General features: G+C 43.7%; 1 long non-coding RNA gene across 2 annotated transcripts in view; it reads left to right on the forward strand.

Moving 5' to 3' along the window:
- The first annotated feature begins 6,525 nt into the window (after nucleotides 1–6,525).
- Nucleotides 6,526–19,113, forward strand: part of LOC132836260 (uncharacterized) — a 54,631-nt gene continuing 42,043 nt past the window's right edge. For both annotated transcript variants that reach the window (XR_009647346.1, XR_009647347.1), the window contains exon 1: nucleotides 6,526–6,642. This is a non-coding gene — a long non-coding RNA (uncharacterized LOC132836260). The remainder of the gene's footprint in view (nucleotides 6,643–19,113) is intronic.

Consider the following 19,113-nt stretch of genomic DNA (forward strand, 5'->3'; position numbering starts at 1 on the left):
CGCAGCGTGCAGGATACCAGTCATTATTTAACAACAAAATTCATAAAATCAGGTCAGACGGACAAATAAAGACGCATGTTTTGTTTTTGGAGGTGGAGCGAACGGCAAATGAGCAATGTTCTCAATGCAAATGAAAGAAAATAATCAAGGCGGGAAAATAACACATCAACAAACAACACAGAATAAAATGAGTTCAGATGATGAAGAACTCAACTTTCAATCTGAAGGGTTTTTACTAAAAAGACATTTCAATCTTTTCCCAATTCCCACCGACATCAAGCCATGATAGAGAGGCGCCGAGGTTGGACTGGACTGGACAAAGTAAAAAAAATCACACGACACTAGGTTATAGTCCAACAGGTTTATTTGAAAGTGCAAGCGTTCGGAGCCCCGCTCCTTCCTCAGGCAGGGAGTGAGTGACAGTACATCGGACATAGAATTTAGCAGTAAAAGATCAAAGAGTCATACATCTTATGCGAGTATATTGAACAAGCCTAGATAGCTAAATTATTTTAAATTGGGGTCTGGGAAATGATAATCAATATTTTGTATTGGGGTCTGGAGAATAATGTAATAATGGTCACTGTTTTATATTGGACTCTGGGGAACAATGTCTATTGTCGAGAGTATGGTGCTGGAAAAGGACAGCATCCGAGGAGTAGAAGAATTGACGTTTCCGGCAAAAGCCCTTCATCAGCAATTCCTGTGGTAGGGGCAATTCCTGTGTTGTACTGTTCTCTGTTCTCTTACCAACAAAGTAAACCTGAATGATCACAATGATTTCGTCCCAGATGTGGTTAACAGGTGAATCTGACTCTGACAGTCACATGTAAATTTCTTGCTGCCTCAGCAGGATAGTAACATCTGGGGGCTAGTGTCAAAATTGGGAGAGCTAACTTGTAGGCTAGACAAACAATAACCAAACATAGTCATACTTACAGCCAGCTGAGTCTCATATCTCATCTTCTCCCCCCTACCTCTTATTGCTTTTCTAGTTATCCTCTGCTAGTTTCTATCGAACCTCTCAATCCTCTGGCTTCCCACTAATCCTCACCACATTCTGTGCCTTTTCTTTTGCTTTTATGCTGTTCCTGACTTCCTCTGTCAGTCATGGTTGCCTCATCCTTCTTTTAGCAGGAATTCCTGAAAAAGGGATTATGCCGGATCCAGTGATTCTCCTGCTCTTTGGATGCTGCCTGACCTGCTGTCCTTTTCCAGTGCCATACTTTCAACTCTGATCTCCAGCATCTGCAGTCCTCAATTTCCCCCAGAACAACGCTCATTGTTTTATATTGGGCGGTGGAGGACACTGTCTATGGTGGTACATGAGGGTCTGGGGGATAATATTCACTGTTTTACACTGAGGTCTCAGTGTCATGACCTAGAAAATCCTGATCGTTGTTATGAACTGCAATGAATATATTAACTGATCTTGATACTTTTAACTGCTTGTGCTGTATTTCATTTCCACATTTCATATATTACAACAGTGATGACACTTTAACAGCTTATCTATTTCCTACAAAGCACATTGTGACAACTCAACATGGTGAAAGAGGTTTCACAAACATCAATCTTCCTGAAGACAGAAGATCAATCCCCTCTTCCTTCAGAGGAATCAAAGACTCAAACACTATGTTTTTGACATGTACAAATCTATTTAGTGTGTTTCATAATATTAAGCTTCAGTAGGCTAGACAAATCTGTGATGAGTGGTGTTTCATAGGTATCCATCCTGGGACCACTGTTGTTTGAAATATATGCAATGATTTGGAGGGGAATGTGGGTGGCCTGATGACAGGAGGACTAGGGGAGCTGTGGATAGTGAGGAGGATTGTCAAGAGATAGAACAGGATATAAACAGGCTGATGACTTGGGCAGCACAGATAAAGTTTAATCCAGACAAATGCAAAGTGAAGCATTTTGGAAGATCTAATGCAGGAGGGAAGTATACAATGAATGGCAGAATCCTTAATAGCATCAACATGCAGAAGGATCTAGGCGTCCAGGTCCACACTTTCCTGACAGTGGCACCATAAGTGGATAAGGTGGTCAAGAAGGCATATGACATGCATCAGCTAACTCGGACAGAGAGTTTTCAAATTGGCAAATCATGTTACAGGTGTGTAGAACTTTAATTAGATCACGTTTCAAATATTGTGTATTATCCTGGTTACCACACCACCAGGATGTACAGGTTTGGAAAGGATACAGGAAAGTTGCTTAGCTTGGAGTGTATTAGCTGTGAAGAGAGATTGAATAGGTTTGTTTTCACTTGAACATCAAAGGCGTGGGGCAACCTGAAAGAAGTCTATAAAGTGCAGAGAAGCATGCATACAATGGATAGTCAGAACTTTTTTCCCCAGGGTCGAAATGTTAATTACTAGGGGACATAGGTTTAAGGTAAAAGGAGGCAAGTTTAAAGGAGATGTTTAAAATTCTTTGAAGTTTTTACAAAAAGGGTGGTCAGTACCTGGAATGCACTGCCAGGGAAGATAGATACAGTTGCATTGTTAAAAATGCATTTTGACAGATACAAGAATAAGCAGGGAATTTAGATCAGATAGAAGGAAAAGGTTTCAGTTTAGAAAAGCATCTTATTTAGGTGCAGTCTTGGTGGGCTGAAGGGCCTATTCCTGTGTTGTACTGTTCTCTGTTCTCTTTGTTCTATTACTAACAAAGTAAACCTGAATGATCAAAGTGATTTTATTCCAGGTGTGGTTAATAGGTGATCTGACTCTGACAGTCATACATGTCTCAACAGGAGAGTAACATCTGGGGGGTAGTGTCAACATTGGGAGAGCTAACTTATAGGCCAGACAAAGAATAACTAAACATAGTCATACTTACAGCTAGCTGACTCTCATATCTCATCTTCTCCCGCATACCTCTTATTGCTTTTTTAGTTACCCCTGCCGGTTTCTACAAAACCTCTGAATCCTCGGGCTTCCCACTAATCTTCACCACATTCTATGCCTTTTCTTTTGCTTTTATGCTGTTCCTGACTTCCTCTGTGAGCTATGGTTGCCTCGTAATCCCCTTAGCATGTTTCTTCTTCTTTGCGATGAATTTCTGTTGTGCCTCCCGTTACTGCTTTATCGTCCACTGATTTCCCCTTTATCAGGAACATGTCACTTCCTAAAAGAATGACAATAAATTTGTTAACATTGACTTCCCTCTTACCAAACCTCTGTCCAATCACTTTACATTTTTCTTCATGCCCTGCTATGTCATCTTTGATCACATCATAGGAAATATATTAGAAGCAAATTGGCATGCAGTTACCTGCAGAGTCAAAACAGGTGGTGCACAGATGGTCAGGCAGCATCCGAGGAACAGGAAAGTCAATGTTTCAAGCATATGCTCTCTATCAGGAATGGGCAGTTACCTGCAGCCTCGGCCTATCCCTATTTAAATATTTCTTATTTTATAATCTATGGAATCTGTCCTGAATCTAGGGCATTTTCAAAACCAAAACCAACACATCAACTATCCCTCTGGTCATTTATTTTCAGATCTCAGGGTAGTGCCCATTAGGTCCCAAGGCTGCCTCAGCATGAGCTTCTACAATTCACTCAATAACATTTCTCAGTGATTGTAATTGCCTTCAGTCTCCCCATTTCCTGATTTATTGCTGCTTATCAGATGTTACTGGCCTAATCTTTGGTTGATACCAATGAAAAGTATCTGTTCAATTCACCTGCCATCTATTTGTTTTCCATTAGTAATTCTGCTGACTCTCTTTCTATAGTACAGGTGCTCCCTTTATTAATTGTGTTCTTTAAAATCTAGAGAAACCGCTGTACTGTTCTGATATTTTTGACTGGCATCTCTCCTATTGCAATGTCCCTCTCCCTAAAGCCATTTTATGTTTTGTCTTTCCTAACCTGCAGCAATTGTATGCTTCTTCTCTAAGTTTAACATCACCTTCAATTGTTTGGTTAACCATGTGTCTTCCCCTCCATCTTTCCCTAGCTTCCTGTCCTTCTTCAGTGTGAACCCTTCAATACCCCACTCTTAATCTAATCATTCTGCAATTGTATCTCTGTGATGACTACTGGAGTATACTTATTGACTTGGAATTTTTCTTTCTCATTTAAATGTATCTGTTCTGTGTATTCTGATGTATCTCAACTACTGATCTATCTTTACTTTTGCTCCAAATTCATGCCCACATGACTGCCCAACGTTTAAGCTTAAAATACTAGTTTCATCCCCACTCCTTTCCTGAGAATGGTTGTAAAATTCCTTCATATTAGGATGTCTGCTGCCTTGGTGTGCCTTCACTGTGAGGTTATCAATCCTCTGTCATTGCACCTCACCCAGCCTTGTGCAGTTGGCTCCACATTGTGCTGTTCGAACAGCATAACCTTGGAAACAGTCTGTGAGCTCCTCATCAAGGCTACGTTTGCACATCTGACCTTTTCAATCAATCTGCAGATGAAATCCCTCTTTTTCCCCAGTGCTAGTGCCACAAAACCCTGAATCCACTTTTCCCCACCAGCCTTTGATCCATACGTTCATTGCTATAATCTGATTTGGATGTTACGGGGTGGGGAAAGCCTACACGTGGGCCCACAATTCCCTATTTCTGGTTACAGCACAGGAGGGAGACATTCAACCTAGTGTCTGTGCAAGTTCTCTCCAACAGCACCAGATGTAGGCCCAATCACTCATCTTTTCTTTTCAGAGAATTGTCTTTTTAAAAGGGCTGAATGAATTTAACAATGTATTCTCTCACTTGCAGTGAAAAAGTGTTTTCTTCTCCTGATATCAGCATTACTTCTTTTGTTAGTCACAATAATCTTGCGTCCTCTCTTTCTCAATTTCACCAACATAGTGAACACTGTCTCTATCTATTCTGTTCTGACATCTCATAATACTGAACAGCTAAATTAAATCTCAAGTAAACTTTCCCTTCTCCAAGGGAAAAGCCTCATACCACCAATAAAAGCAAAATACTGCAGATATTGGAAATCGGAAACAAAGAACACAGCACTTTGGTCAAAACGCAGACTATGTTTTCTCACTAGATGCCACCAGACTTGCTGTATTCCTTCTGCATTTTCTGAATTTGTCTCAAATTTCCAATCCATCTCTATAACTGATGTCAATTATTCCTGGACAGAGTCTTGGTAGCGTTTTCTGGATGCTCTCTACTATAATTTCCTGGTTTTAAAATGTGGTGCTCGATTCTTGGGAAAATGTTTTAGTTCAGGTTCAACTAATTGAAGCAAGATGGCAACAGCAAATCAGCGCAGCATGCAGGCTCCTCAGTCGAGGAGCTCCTCATTTACCTCGTCTCCTTTTTTTATTTTCTCTGCTTTTCTATCATCTTGCCTTTTCTAACTTCTTCGGCAGAAGACATCTTCTCCTGGCCCAGGCCAGAGAAGTGGAGGCAGTCTCAGCCTGGTGTGGCAGTCTCAGCCTGGCGCTGTGCTGACCTCATCTCAGAGAGGACAATCTGAGGTTGGCATGGCAATCTCCAGGTTCGGCGAGCCTGTCCAAGTGTGAAAATTTTACCTGTGTGCATGGCGTGGTAGTCTTCTTCCACTGCAGCTTCCACATTTTCTAGAGGCCTGGCGTGTAGTGTTGAGGCCTCTTTCCAGTGTTATATTCCACTCTGGAGCAGTGGTCTCCCCATGTGGGGCTCTTGGTGCAGAGGGGCAGTCTCTGCTTGGTGAGGTGGTCTCCAGGTTTGGTGATCTTGAGCTAGCATGGAGATCTTCTTTGGCAGCGACTTCAGCATATTTCAATGTACATCATCTCTCATCCATCTGAAATTGATCTGAGATTAATTCTGTCTTAACTTTCACTTTTTTCTTATCTATGACTTGTATCGTCAATACTTGGGGTGCCCTGATATGGTGATTTATAAAGGTTTATTGTGACAATAAACTGCTATTGTATTCTCAATCCTCCTCTGAGTTTGGTCCACAGGGTTTCACCTGTTAAAGCCACACAGAAAACGTTGCAAACAAAACAAAGAACTGCGAGTACTAAAAAATCTTAAACAAAAACAGAAATAGCTGGAGATACTCAGCAGGTCTGGCAGCTGGAAGTCGAGTCAACGTTTCAACCGGCTTCTGTAACAAAAAGATACCGTTTTCTCCCGGAATTTGACTCAAAATCAGGGACGCCGCCCACTCCTGCAGCTCAGACCAATTATCCAGCGCCACATCTAACTTATTCCCGTTTCCCTCCCCCCAAAACCAAAACAAAGCCCCGTATCCTCTCATTCAGAAACAAGCCCCGGCAAAAGCCCTGCGCTCAGAGCCGCCCTCAGATTTGGCTCCGCCCCCTCCCCCGACAACTCGCCCCCTTCACGATGACACGCAACGCCTGCAGGAACCGCCCCATCCACAGACCCCGCCCCCATCTACGTGACGCGGCCCAAACACCGAGCCCCTCCACCCAGCAGGAACGCCCACTCCGCGGCGACCCGCCCACTTCAATCTTCTGGGTTGCGACTTTTCTTCGGCCGCGCCTCCTCTATTCTCCCATCAGAGGGCAGAGTGAGCTGAGCATGCGTGGTCTAGATGCAGCCGTGAGAGCTCAGTGCGGAGGCGCCGAGAAAGAGCGTCCAGTGCGTGTTCGGGGCGAAAGGCAGCAGCAGGGGCGGAAATTATCCGAGAACTAACGGTAGGTGGCCTGCAATCCGGGAAAGAAAGTACCTACATTACCGATGGGAATACACAATAAACCAGACAGCATTAGGATAGACGGGCAGGAGGCCGGGAGAGCACAATGATCCAGGCAGCATCAGGATAGACAGGCAGCAGGCTGGGACAAACACAACAAACCCGGCAGCATCAGGATACACAGGTAAGAGGCTCGGACAAACACGGCAGTATCAGGATAGACAGGCAGGTCACTGGGAGAAACACAGCCAACCAGGCAGCATCAGGATAGGCAAGCAGAGGGCTGGGCGAACACAACGATCCAGGCAGCATCAGGGTAGACAGGCAAGAGGCTGGGACAAACACAACAAACCAGGCACCATCAGGATAAGCAGGCAAGAGGCTGGGAGAACAAAACAGACCAGGCAGCATCATGGCAGACAGGCAGAAGTTTGGGACAAATACAACAAACCAGGTAGTATCAGGATAGACAGGCAGGATGCTGGGGGGACACAGCAAACCAGGCAGCATGAGGATAGACAAGCAGGGAGGCTGGGTGAACGCAGTAAACCAGGCAGCAATAGACAATAGGTGCAGGAGTAGGCCATTCTGCCCTTCGAGCCTGCACCACCATTCATTATGATCATGGCTGATCATCCTCAATCAGTATCCTGTTCCTGCCTTATCTCCATAAACCTTGATTCCTCTATCCAACTCTGTCTTGAAAGTATCCAGAGACTGGGCCTCCACTGCCTTCTGGGGCAGAGCATTCCACACACCCACCAGGTGAAGAAGTTCTCCTCATCTCTGTCCTAAATGGCCTACACCTTATTTTTAAGCTGTGCCTCTGGTTCGGGACTCACCTATCAGTGGAAACATGTTTCCTGCCTTCAGAACGTCCAATCTTTTAATAATCTTATACGTCTCAATCAGATCCCCTCTCAGTCTTCTAATCTCAAGGGTATACAAGCCCAGTCGCTCCAATCTTTCAACATAAGATAGTCCCGCCATTCCAGGAATTGATCTCGTGAACCTACGCTGCACTCCCTCAATAGCCAGAATGTCTTTCCTCAAATTTGGAGACCAGAACTGCACACAATACTCCAGGTGTGGTCTCACCAGGGCCCTGTACAGCTGCAGAAGAATGTCTTTGCTTCTATACTCAATCCCTCTTGTTATGAAGGCCAGCATGCTATTACCTTTCTTTACTACCTGCTGTACCTGCATGCTTACCTTCACTGACTGGTGTACAGATCTCTTTGTACTGCCTCTTTACCTAACTTAGGTGGTAATCTGCCTTCCTGTTCTTGCCACCAAAGTGGATAACCATATGTTTATCTACATTAAACTGCATCTGCCATGCATCTGTCCACTCACCTAACCTGTCCAGGTCACCCTGTAATCTCCTAACATCCTCCTCACATTTCACACTGCCACCCAGCTTTGTATCATCAGCAAATTTGCTAATGTTACTATTAATACCATCTTCTATATCATTAATATATATTGTAAAAAGCTGCGGTCCAAGCACTGATCCCTGTGGTACCCCACTGGTCACCGCCTGCCATTCTGAAAGGGAGCCGTTTATCACTACCCTTTGTTTCCTGTCAGCCAACCAATTTTCAATCCAAGTCAGTACTTTGCCCCCAATACCATGCACCCTAATTTTGCTCACTAACCTCCTCTGTAGGACTTTATCAAAGGCTTTCTGAAAGTCCAGGTACACTACATCCACTGGATCTCCCTGTCCATCTACAGAGTTACATCCTCAAAACATTCCAGAAGATTAGTCAAGCATGATTTCCCCTTCATAAATCCATGCTGACTCTGACCTATCCTGTTACTGCTATCCAGATGTGTCGTAATTTCATTCTTTATAATTGACTCCAGCATCTTTCCCACCACTGAGGTCAGACTAACTGGTCTATAATTTCCTGCTTTCTCTCTCGGTCCTTTCTTAAAAAGTGGGACAACATTAGCCACCCTCCAATCCACAGGAACTGATCCTGAATCTATTGAACTCTGAACAAAAATCACCAATGCATCCACGATTTTTAGAGCCACCTCCTTCAGTACCCTGGGATGTAGACCATCAGGCCCCAGGGACTTATCAGCCTTCAGACCTAACAGTCTCTCCAACACCAATTCCTGGCAAATATAAATTCCCTTCTGTTCAGGTCCTTCAGCCACTGTTACCTCTGGGAGATTGCTTGTGTCTTCCCCAGTGAACACAGATCTGAAGTACCAATTGAACTCTTCTGCCATTTCTTTGTTCCCCGTAATATATTCTCCTGCTTCTGTCTTCAACGGCCCAATTTTAGGCTTAACCATTTTTTTCCCTTTCACATACCTAAAAAAGCTTTTACTATCCTGCTTTATATTTTTGGCAGTTTACCTCCGTACCTCATTTTTCTCTGCGTATTTCCTTCTTAGTAATCCTCTGTTGTTCTTTAAAAGCTTCCCAGTCCTCCATTTTCCCACTCAACTTTGCTATGTTATACTTTTTCTCTTTTGACTTTATATGTTTCTTAACTTCCCTCGTCAGTCACGGCCACCCCTGCCTCCTCATAGGATCTTTCTTCCTTTTTGGAATGAACTGATCCTGCATCTTCTGCATTATACACAGAAATATCTGCCATTCTTCCTCCACTGTCATCCCTGCTAAGGTATTGCACCATTGAACTTTGGCCAGCTCCTCCCTCATAGCTCCATAGTTTCCTTTATTTAACTGAAATATTGTCACTACCGATTGTACCGTCTCCCTTTCAAATTGCAGATTGAAGCTTATTGTATTATGGTCACTACCTCCTAATGGTTCCTTCACTTTGAGGTCCCTGATCAATTCTGGTTCATTGCACAATACCAGATCCAGAATTGCCTTCTCCCTGATAGGCTCCAGCACCAGCTGTTCTAAGAATCCATCTCAGAGTCACTCTACAAAGTCTCTTTCTTGAGGTCCAATACCATCCTGATTCTCCGAGTCTATCTGCATGTTGAAATCCCCCATAACAACTGCAGTAACATCTTTGCGACAGACCAATTTTAGCTCCTTATTCAACTTACACCCTACATCCATATTATTATTTGAGGGCCTGTAGATAACTCCCAAGAGGGTCTTTCTACCCTTAGAATTTCTCAGCTCTATCCATACTGACTCTACATCCCCTGATTCTAGGTCCCCCTGCACAAGGGACTGAAAATCATCCCTTACCAACAAGGCCACCCAATCCTCTCTGTCCGTCAGTCTGTCCTTACAATAGCACGTATAGCCTTGAATATTCATTTCCCAGCGTCAGGACAAACAGGCAGGAGGCTGGGAACACAAGCAGGCAGCATCAGGATACACAAGCAAGAGACTAGGACAAACACAGCAAACCAGGCAGCATCCAGATAAACAGGCAAGAGCTGGGAGGACACAATTAACCAGGCAGCATCATGGCAGACAGGCAAGAGGCTAGGAGGACACAACAAACCAGGCAGCGTCAGGATAGACTGGGAGGAGGCTGGGAGGACACAGCAAACCAGGCAGCATCAGGATAGACAGGCAGGAGGTTGGGAGAACACCGCAAACCAGGCAGCGTCGAGATAGACAAGGAGGAAGTTGGGAGAACACAACATGACCGTGCAGTACAGGTTCTTCTGCCCTCGATGTTGTGCCGATCTGTGGAACCAATCTGCAGCCCGTCTATTCTACAATATTCCATTTTCATACATATGTTTATCTAATGACCATTTAAGCACCCTTAAAGTTGGCGGGTCTACTACTGTTGCAGGCAATACATTCCATGCCCCTACTACTCTCTGAGTAAAGAAACTATTTCTGACATCTGCCCTTTATCTGTCACCGCTCAATTCAAAGCTCTGTCTCCTCGTGCTAGCCATTACCATCCGAGGAAAATGGCTCTCACTGTCCACCCTACCCATCACTGTGATTATCTTATATGTCTCAAGTAAGTCACCTCTCACATTCTCTCTGTTGAAAACAGCCTTAAGTGTCTCAACCTTTCCTCATAAGCCTTCCCTTCATACCAGGTAACATGCTAGTAAATCTCCTCTGCACCCTTTCGAAAGCTTCCACATTCTCCCTATAATGCAGTGACCAGAACTGTATGCAATATTCTGTGTGGTCGCACCAGAGTTTTGCACCGTTGCAGCATAACCTCGTGGCTGCCAAACCCAATCCCTCTACCAATAAAAGCTAATACATCGTATGCTTTCTGAACAACCCTATCAAACTGGGTGGCACCTTTGAGGTATCTATGTACATGTACACTGAGATCTCTGTGCTCATTTACACCACCAAGAATTTCACCATTAGCTCTGTACTCTTTATTCCGATTACTCCTTCCAAAGTGAATCACCTCAAACATTTCCACATTAAACTGCATTTGACGCCACACAGCCCAGCTCTGCAGCTTATCAATGTCCCTCTGTAACCCTTTAGAACTGTCAACAAATCCACTGACCTTAGTGTCATCTGCAAATTTACTAGCCCATCATTCTCTGCCCTCATCCAGGTTATTTATAAAAATGACAAATAGCAGTGGCCCCAAAACAGATCCTTGTGGTATACTACTAGTTACAATAAACAAGGCAGCACCATGTTAGACAAGCCAAAAGCTGGGAGACCACAGGAAACTAGGCAGCATCAGTACCAGAAGGCAGGAGTTGGGACAAACATAACAAAACAGGCAGCATCAGGATAGATAGGCAGAAGGCTGGGAGAACACAGGAAACCAGGCAGTATCAGGATAGACAGCCAGACGCTGGGAGAATGCAATGGAAAAAGACAATGTTGTCAAGGAGAATACTGAGAAAAGGGCCACTAGAGTGGATGGGATTGAGGTTAACAAGGAGGAGGTGTTAGACATTCTGGAAAGTGTGAAAATAGGTAAGTCCCCTGGGCATGATAGGATGTATCCTAGGATTCTCTGGGAAGCCAGGGAGGAGATTGCCAAACCTTTGGCTTTGATCTTTATGCCATCATTGTCTACAGGAGTAGTCCCAGAAGACTGGAGGATAGCAAGTGTTGTTTCCTTATTCAAGAAGGGGAGTGGAGACAACCCTGGTCATTTTGACCAGTGAGCCCTACTTTGGTTGTGGGGAAAGTGTTGGAAAAGGTTATAAGAGGTAGGATTTATAATCATCTCTATAGGAATAAGTTGATTAGGGATAGTCAACACAGTTTTGTGAAAGGTCGGTTGTGCCTCACAAACCTTATTGAGTTCTTTGAGAAGGTGACTAAACAGGTGGATGAGGGTAAAGCAGTTGATGTGATCTCACTGGATTTCAGTAAAGTTTGATCAGGTTCCCCATGGTAGGCTATGCACAAAACATGGACACATCTGATTGAGGGCGATTTAGCAGTTTGGATCAGAAATCGGTTCGCTGAAAGGAGACAGAGGGTGGTGATGGTTAATGGGAAATATTTATCCTGGAATTCAGTTATGAGTGGTGTACCATAAGGATCTGTTTTGGGTCCACTGCTGTTTGTCATTTTTATAAACGACCTGGATGAGGGCGTAGAGGGATGAGTTACTAAATTTGCGGAAGACACTAAGGCCACAGTTGTGGATAGTGCCGAAGGATGTTCTTGGTTACAGAAGGACATAGGCTGCGGAGCTGGGCTGAGAGGTGGCAAATGGAGGTTTAATGCAGAAAAGGTGTGAGGTGATTCACTTTGGAAGGAGTAACCAAGAATGCAGAGTATTGGGAGAATGGTAAGATTCTTGGTAGTGCAGGTGAGCAGAGAGATCTCGGTGGTCATGTACATAGATCCCTCAAAGTTTCCACCCATGTTGATAGGGCTGTTAAGAAGTCATACAGTGTGTTAGCTTTTATTAGGAGAGGGATTGAGTTTTGGAACCATGATGTCATGCAGCAAATGTACAAAACTCTTGTGAGGCTGTATTTAGAGTATTGCATGCAGTTCTGGTCACCACATTGTAGGAAGGACATGGAAGCTTTGGAAAGGGTTCACAGGAGAGTTACTACAATGTTGCCTGGTGTGGGGAGATGGTCTTACGAGGAAAGGTTGAGGGATTTGAAAATGTTTCATTAGAGAGAAGAAGGTTGAAAGATATTGAGACAAATAAGATAATCAGATGGTTTGGTAAGGTGCACAGTGAGAGTCTTTTTCCTAGGATGATGATGGCTAGCACAAGGGTCATAGTTTCAAATTGAGGGGAGATAGATTTAGGACAGATGTGAGAGGTAGTCTCTCTTTACTCAGAGAGTAGTAAGGGCGTGGAACTCACTATTTGCAACAGTTGTAGACTCACCAAACTTATGGGCATTTAACTGGTCATTGACTAGGCATAGGGACGAGAATGGAATAGTATAGGTTAGATAAGCTTTGGATTGGTTTCACAGGACTGCGCAACATCGATAGCCGAATGGTCTGTACTGTGCTGTTATGTTCTATGTTCTAACACAGGAAACCAGGCAGCATCAGGATAGACAGGCAGGGGGCTGGGAGAACAAAGGAAACTCTGCAGCATCAAGATAGACAGGCAGGAGGCTTGGAGTACACAGGAAACCCTGCAGCACTGGGAGGTAGAGAAGTCGATATTTCTTCAGGAATGGACGTGGGTGTGAGGATGTGGGTTGGGAGGAATTGCAGATACAGGAGGAGGGTTTGGTTGGAGAGAGGGGTGGAATGGTGAGTTGATGATAGCTGAACACAGGTAGAGTTGCTCAGACATGTTGGAGAGGAAGGTGGGATGGGGAATCGCAATGGGTAGTGACCAGGAGGTCAGGCTGGCCCATGTGCCCTGCTTCGAGGCTTGATGAAATATTCCCCTAGTTTATGTTTGGTCTCATGGATGTCGAGTAAACCGCATCAGGAGCACTAGGTGACCTCTAACCTAGCTTTATCCAGTGCTCCTGACCTGCCGGTCACTGCCTAATTCAATTCTCTTTCCCATTCCAACGGGTCCATCCCCAGCCTCCTCCACTGCCATAGTGCAGCAGACTGCAAATTGGAGTAACAATACCTCATCTTCCACCTGGACAGCCTACAGCACGGAGGACTCAACATTGAGTTCTCCAATTTCAAATAACCTCGCCTCCCTTTCCAGCCTGTCCAAATGAAGGGCCAAATGACCTATTCTTGTTGCTGAACTGTGTTTTCTGGTGTATCTGTGTGTAGCTTCATGAGAATAGGGCCAGTGAAGTGAAGAGGGAGTCTCACCAGTGAGAAGACAATCCAAGATCGTTGTAGGAGATCAAAGAAAAAATGAAAAAACACAATGAATTCAGGAAATGTCTACTATGCCAGTTATTCTAACCTATGAGAAAATGTAGACTTTCCAGTAAAATGTTTGAATTTTGTTGCAAATTGTCTATTTCTAAAAGAAAACATGATGCCACTAATTCTAACTATGGAAAGTCTAACTGTTACAATAGAAATTTCTGGAGAAACTCTGTAGAATCTGTGGCAGCATCTGTGCAGAGAAAGCAGAGTTTCTCCATCAATTTCTGTTTTAGTTTCAGATTTCCAGCATATGCAGTTGTTTGTTTTAATCAAATGGAATCTCTGTATTACTTTTCATTATCTATGATCCCGTGTTACAAATGCATCATAGAGTAGCCTTCCTTATTTTCCCAGTTGCTCCATTCTTTATTTTCTTTTCAAATTCATTCTAACCTGTAATATTTAACACCCAGTTATGACCAGCTTGTAGCCAGATCCTCTATGATGTCGCTGTCACATCATTGAAGCTGCATTTTGATCTTCAACATCAGTCCATTTGTGTATTTAACTCTGTCAGTCTATAAACCTCTCTCTCAGGCATGAGACCTTACCGTGTTCTTCAGTCCCAATACTGCATTTTTCACAGTTTGAATTCTCATTTCTCTTATATGTCACTATCATTTTGATGCTGTACCTTCACGCTGGATGTGATGACATACTGACTGTGGAATAGAGGGAGTTAGCTACACTTCACCTCAGGCTGATGAGTGACCACATTCCCTTTTGCTTCCTACAAGAACTGACTGTGTGCAAGAAAAAGAATGACTCTAGTAATTTAAGATCAGGTGAAATGAAAGATCTCCAACTGTCCATTTCTCCACATGTAGTTGTCTATGTGAGACAGTATAGGTATCTGCCAGATTTGCTGTCTTCACTGGTGTTGAATATTTGATGTATGTCTAAATAATTTATAAATTTAAAAGATTGCTTTTTGAATTGTTGTGGTCATAAGTTCTCAAAAGAAATTCTCTGACGACTTCTCTAACCGCTGATCCCATTTCATCTGCCCAGCTGCCTTCTGAAATGAGAAAAAAATATGTTGTGGTTTTGTTCGCCGAGCTAGGAATTTGTGTTGCAGACATTTCGTCCCCTGTCAAGGTGACATCCTCAGTGCTTGGGAGCCTCCTGTGAAGCGCTTCTGTGATCTTTCCTCCGGCATTTGTAGTGGTTTGAATCTGCCGCTTCTGGTTGTCAGTTCCAGCTGTCCGTTGCAGTAGCCGGTATATTGGGTCCAAGTCGATGTGCTTATTGTTTGAATCTGTGGATGAGTGTCATGCCTCTAGGAATTCCCTGGCTATTCTCTGTTTGGCTTGTCCTATAATAGTAGTGTTGTCACAGTCGAATTCATGTTGCTTGTCATCTGCTTGTGTGGTTACTAAGGATAGCTGGTTGTGTCGTTTCGTGGCTAGTTGGTGTTCATGGCTGTGGATCGTTAGCTGTCTTCCTGTTTGTCCTGTGTAGTGTTTTATGCAGTCCTTGCATGGGATTTTGGACACTGCATTGGTTTTGCTCATGCTGGGTATCGGGTCCTTCGTTCTGGTGAGTTGTCTGAGAGTGGCTGTTGGTTTGTGTGCTGTTATGAGTCCTAGTGGTCGCAGTAGTCTGGCTGTCATTTCGGAAATGCTCCTGATGTATGGTAGTGTGGCTAGTCCTTTGGGTTGCGGCATGTCCTCGTTCCGTTGTCTTTCCCTTAGGCATCAGTTGATGAAATTGCGCGGGTATCCGTTTTTGGCGAATACATTGTATAGGTGTTCTTCTTCCTCTTTTTGCAGTTCTGGTGTACTGCAGTGTATTGTGGCCCTTTTGAAGAGTGTCTTGATGCAACTTCTTTTGTGTGTGTTGGTGTGGTTGCTTTCATAGTTCAAGACTTGGTCTGTCTGCGTGGCTTTCCTGTATATCTTTGTGGTGAATTCTCGGTTCAGTGTTCTCTGTACCATCACGTCTAGGAATGGGAGTTGGTTGTCCTTTTCTTCCTCTCTAGTGAATCGGATTCCTGTGAGTGTGGCATTGATGATCCGGTGTGTGTTCTCTATTTCTGTGATTTTAATGATTACAAAGGTGTCATCCACATATCTGACCCAGAGTTTGTGTTGAATTTGCGGTAAGACTGTTTGTCCTAATCTTTGCATTGAGTCCAGAGATGGGTGAGCCCATGGTGTGCCATTGATTTGTTTATATTTGGTTGTTGAATGTGAAGTGTGTTGTGAGGCACAGGTCCAGTTGTTTGAATATGCCGTCTTTGTTCATAGGTTCAACGTCCTGTTGTCTATTCTGTATGTCCAGCAGGTTGGCTATTGTTTCTCTGGCTAAAGTTTTGTCGATAGAGGTGAACAGTGCAGTTACATCGAATGAGACCATGGTTTCTTCCTTGCCAATGTGTATATTTCTGATTAGGTTAGATTACTTACAGTGTGGAAACAGGCCCTTTGGCCCAACAAGTCCACACCTACCCACCGAAGCGCACCCACCCAGACCCATTCCCCTACATTTACTCCTTCACCTAACACTACGGGCAATTTAGCGTGGCCAATTCACCTAACCTACACATTTTTGGACTGTGGGAGGAAACCGGAGCACCTGGAGGGAAACCCACGCAGACACGGGGAGAATGTGCAAACTCCACACATTCAGTCATCTGAGGCGGGAATTGAACCCGGGTCTCTGGCGCTGTGAGGCAGCAGTGCTAACTACTTGATGTCCAAGAATTCCTGTGTTGATTGTATAGAGTGTCTGGATCTGCGGATCAGGTGTTTTAGTTTCTGCTGTAGTTCTTTAGCCAGTTTGTGTGATGGTGTCCCTGGTAGTGATACGATGTGTCTGAGTGGGATGTCTGGTTTGTGCACTTTAGGTATTCCATAGAATCTGGGGATGTTGTTGCTTTCAGGTTTCAGTATTTGTAGGTCAAACCTGGTTATCTGTCCGTTTCTTTTGTAGGTTCCTCAGTGTGTTGTTTATCCTATTGGTAAGCTGTGGGGTGTCGTCAAACTTCCTCTTTTGATGGGTGTTGGTATCTGCAAGTAGTTGTTGCGCTTTTTGGATGTAGTCTGTTTTGTCCAGGATGACCGTCATTCTGCCTTTGTCTGCTGGTAGTATGATTATGTTCTGATTGTTTCTTACTGATTTAAGTGCTTCACTCTCCTTGGTGTTGAGGTTATGTGTTTGTCTTTTCCTTGTTATCAGAGGTAGGATACTTTGTCTCACTGTTTGTTGTGACTCTTCTGTCAGTCCATTGTTCCTGAGTGTGCATTCTAGTGCTGCTAGGAAGTCTGCTGTCTTGGCATCCCTGTGGTTATAGTTGAGTCCCTTGGCCAGTATTGTTCTTTCCGTGTCTGTGAACTGTCTGTGGTAGCCTGTGTGAGCCGAACTGACAGCCAGACAACTTCGACCACTAGGACTCATAACAGCACACAAATCAACAGCCACTCTCAGACAACAATTTACTAGAACGAAGGACCCGATACCCACCAAACAGAGAACAGCCAGGGAATTCCTGGAGGCATGGCGCTTATCCACAGATTCAATCAATAAGCACATCGACCTGGACCCAATATACCGGACAGCTGGAACTGACAACCGGAAGCGGCAGATTCAAACCACTACAAATGCTGGAGGAAAGATCGCCGAGGCGCTTCATAGGAGGCTCCCAAGCACTGAAGATGTCACCTAGACAGGGGACGAAATGTCTGCAACACAAATTCCCAGCTTGGCGAACAGAACCACAACAAGCACCCGAGCTACAAATCTTCTCACAAACTTTGAGAAAAAAATATGTTTAGATTCCATCCTTTTAAACTTGGCTGTGAAGCATAATTTTCTGGCTAAATCAGAATCATCTTTCAGGCTGCAGCCTTTTTCTTCCTTCTCTGTTCTAAACCTTCTTCTGACATACTCATGTTCTCCAGATTCCTTGTCTCTTCGGATGGAAGTTTACTTTTTTAATCCATCCCATTTTACATTTCTCTCTGCTTTCTCTCTCCTCTCTCTCCATTATTCCCTGCTTTTCATTGTCTTCTCATTCCGTTACATGCTGTTTTTCATTTTCTTCAATTGTAAATTTTATTTTTATATCTCTTTATTGAATTCCTGTCATTTTTTGTTTATAACTATCATCAGCCAATTCCAACAGTGATATTGCTGGTTCTAAGTTTCCTCTCTCCCAATTCTAAATGTTGTGTAGTGACTTGAGCTATCTCATCCTCACACAATCCTATTCTTTCCTTTACCTTCAATTTTTATGTTAACTCTCAGTTTAGCTTTCATCAAAGATTTTAAATAATCCACTGTTGAATCTCCCATTTCCAGTAAACTCTGAGCCACATCTAAAGCTACTGGTAAGTTTTATGCAATACATTTCGCCATGTTTCTTGTTAAAGAGTCGTTCTGTGGCTGTTACTTTAGCAAGAAATTCACAGGTCCCTTTCAAGTCAATGAACTAAAAAAATCCCATCAAGAGCCGTCAGTAGTATGTAGTCGCTCACTGAAACAAAAGTGTACAGCGCTGCAGATTTTGCTATACCAATAAAATTGAAATTTATTAGCAAAAGTGAATCAACTAAAGCATTTACTTATAATACAATTTCAAATGTTTTATTTTGAAAGCCGCATAAACGTATAATCCCACAAGTCCCAAAAACTCAGCTCTAAGTTGGAAAGAAAAGCAGGGTTTTGTACAATACCCAACATACCATTCATTGAAACTTCAAAACTGGGAGGGGAATGGGCCATTCAGTTTTTGAATCTTCTCTGTATTCCATGTGATCATGACTGATCCTCCTCTTAATACCACATTCCTGCTTTCTCCCCCACTCCTTGAAGCCTTTAAAATCTAAACATTCTTGAATATGTTCAGTGACTTGACTTCATGGCCTTCTGTGGGAGAAAATTCCACAAGTTTAAAATCCTTTTGGTGAATAAATTTCCCTTATCTCAATCCTAAATGGCCTACCCTGTATCCTAAGACTTGTGCAGTAGTCACACCAGAGTCCCTGTGTCTACACCTTGGTAGGTTTAACATACTTTCATGGCTTTAATAATAGCTGGACTGGAACTGTAGAGCTTCTCCCTGGAGCTATTAAATACCTGGCCTTAAATATACTCAGGAGGAAGTGAGGACTGCAGATGCTGGAGATCAGAGTTGAAAAGTGTGGTGCTGGAAAAGCGCAGCAGGCCAGGCAGCATCCGCGGAGTAGGAGAATCGACATTTCAGGCATAAGCCCTGAAGAAGGGCTTATGCCCGAA

Source organism: Hemiscyllium ocellatum, chromosome 46, assembly GCF_020745735.1.
Source record: "Hemiscyllium ocellatum isolate sHemOce1 chromosome 46, sHemOce1.pat.X.cur, whole genome shotgun sequence".
Lineage (NCBI taxonomy): Eukaryota > Metazoa > Chordata > Chondrichthyes > Orectolobiformes > Hemiscylliidae > Hemiscyllium > Hemiscyllium ocellatum.